Source organism: Cnephaeus nilssonii (assembly GCF_951640355.1).
Source record: "Cnephaeus nilssonii genome assembly, chromosome: 19".
Taxonomy (NCBI): Eukaryota; Metazoa; Chordata; class Mammalia; order Chiroptera; family Vespertilionidae; genus Cnephaeus; species Cnephaeus nilssonii.
In genome coordinates this window covers 47,527,761-47,530,512 of record NC_137090.1, presented here as the reverse complement: position 1 = coordinate 47,530,512, position 2,752 = coordinate 47,527,761, and the positions used below count along the sequence as shown (strand labels likewise).

At 40.6% G+C, this 2,752-nt stretch overlaps 1 pseudogene across 1 annotated transcript; it reads left to right on the top strand.

Annotated features, from left to right (window-relative positions):
- The first annotated feature begins 1,026 nt into the window (after positions 1-1,026).
- On the top strand, positions 1,027-1,981 carry LOC307115383 (olfactory receptor 1A1-like; annotated as a pseudogene). Its single transcript has one exon. The product of its transcript is annotated as an olfactory receptor 1A1-like (transcript).
- Positions 1,982-2,752: the final 771 nt, after the last annotated feature.

The window sequence follows — 2,752 nt, the reverse complement described above, 5'->3', positions numbered from 1 at the left end:
ACACACACACACACACAGTATGGTTCCACGCCTGAACAACAGCCTGCAAACTACATGTTGGATGTGCAAAGTAGAGAGTTTGGACAGACATGATGGCAGAATGACTGAATGTAAAAATATGGGAGAGAGACATCAAAGAAACAGATACAGATCTAAGAGTTTACTGTGCTGTCCATGAAGTGACTGTAAAATTGGATGAGTCACCACAAGAAATAAAAAAGAAAAGAAAAGAAAAGAGAAGACCAAAGAGAAAAGTTTTGCAATGATCTATATTAGAGAGTTTTACAAAAAGGAGGTTGTGAAAGTCTTATTTGAAAATGGGAATATTGGGGAGGAAATTCACTAGGCTTGTTTTTCCTAGATCGTAACTCTGTGGTCCTTGTGATTTATAATCTGTCAGTGTCAGTGCAAATACCTTTTACTCGTTGGGCCTGGGATCACTACGACATTGGTCACTGGAATAATTCCTAATTTCCAGACTGGTCCTTGTACTAACACAGCTTTTGCACTGGTGTATTTAGCCAAAGACTCCAAAATGCTGTAATTTCCATATCATATTTAATAAAATTGGCATGTGATTCTGGCTTCTTCATTAAGTTGGAAGGTCCCTGAGAGCATAGATTATGTCTTACAGGTTGAATAAATATATTAAAAGATTGCATTTTCACATATTTTTTTAGTTTTTCTGTAAAATTAACAAAGTATCTAGTTCATACAATATGAGAATCAAGTACTTGTTAATTGATTAAGTACTATATGGTTGGGTAGTGGCACTGAGATGGGGGACGTTGGGCAATTCTGATTCAAAAGTTGCTCACTTCGTAGAGATGAGTGTACAGGCCTGTCAATTAGTCCCAATGAGCAACAAGGATATTTTCCCAAAATGCTGGCTTTCTATGAATTTAGTAAACTCAGTTGCAGAGATGACTTATCATTGAGACAAAACTGGTGGATACGGAAGATCATTATACAAAGTAACTTCACTAATAATTCTGGATTTCTCTCCCCAATCTTAATAAAAGAATAATGAGGGAAGATACTCAATCCTCTAGCCTGGATTTTATCCTCCTGGGAGTTAGCAGTCAGCAGGAACAGGAAGATTACTTCTTCATCTTCTTCCTGCTCATTTACCCCATCACACTGATTGGAAACCTGCTCATCATTTTGGCCATTTGCTCTGACTTTCGCCTTCACCACCCCATGTATTTTTTCCTTGCTAACCTCTCCTTTGTTGACATCTTCTTCTCTTCTGTAACCATCCCGAAGATGCTAGCCAACCATCTCTTGAGCACCAAAACCATCTCCGTTGGAGGATGCCTCGCACAGATGTATTTCATGATTGCTTTGGCTAACACAGATAGCTATATCCTGGCTGCAATGGCATATGATCGTGCTGTGGCCATCAGCTGGCCACTTCATTACACAATGATTATGAGCCCACACACTTGTGTCCTGCTAGTTGTTGGTTTTTGGGTGGTTGGAAACACTAATCACCCCCCCCCCCCCCCCCCGCCACCCTCATAATCTGCTCACAGCTCGCCTGTCCTTCTGTGGCAACCAGAAAGTGGCCAACTTCTAATGTGACATTACCCCTTTACTAAAGCTGACCTGCTCTTACATCCACTTTAATGTGAAGATGATGTACCTCAGGGTTGGTGTTTTCTCCGTGCCATTGCTATGTATCATCATCTCCTATGTTCGGGTCTTTTCCACAGTCTTACTAGTACATGTTCCACCCACCAAGGGTGTGCGCAAAGCCTTCTCCAACTGTGGTTCCCACCTCACAGTTGTTTCTTTGTATTATGGGACAGTCATGGGCAAGTATTTCCACCCTCTGACTAGTTACAGTCTAAAGGATGCTGTAGTAACTGTGATGTACATGGCAGTGACTCCAATGTTAAACCCTTTCATCTACAGTCTGAGAAATCGGCACACGAAGGCTGCCCTGGGGAATCTCATCAGCAAGCGAATCTCCATGTAACCAATGTGAGGTCGTATTGGAGACTGTAGTCACCAATTAAAATGCACTTGGCAACCCATCCCCAATGTCCTCACTCTTCAAGAAGCCACCTTTGCTCTTTCCAGCTGAAAATTATTCTTCTACAATATTTGTAACAATTTATGATTCATTTCATTGACATTGTCACTTTGAACACACTGTTGTCCTTTGGCACAGTTGCAGCACGGGAATATGTGTTCAGGTCCAGCTACTGTCTTGTCTCTCAGAGTAAAGTGGAAAAGGCATGAAACTCAGCTTCCACATCCACATTTAGTAACATCTGCCTGCCACTCTCACATGATGCGAATATAGTGATCATTCTTTATTTGAAGGATATAAACCATTCATCAAATGGCCAATTTTTATTGCGCTATTATGTTTAACCATCTCCGCTCGGCTTACCACCTTCTGAGAGCGGGTCTTAGCACATCACTCTACCTTTCATAATCTTGGTCATAGAAACTATATCCAATAATTCTCGGTGGAAAGTGGGATGAACAAATGAAAAATATCAGCCTCTGAAATGTAATGTGCCAATGACCAGGCATAATCATCCTAGATTACTCACCCATCCAGGAAATCTTTAAATACACTGACCTGGGGAAGCATTCTTGTTCTTGCTGTATTGTGAAGCAAACTAGGCTGTTTCTAAAGAGCAGACGACTCTCCCTCAAATGACACTCATCAATAGTTATTGCATTCTAAACTAATAAATATTCTAATTCAATTCATATAATAAAGTGTTGATTTAAT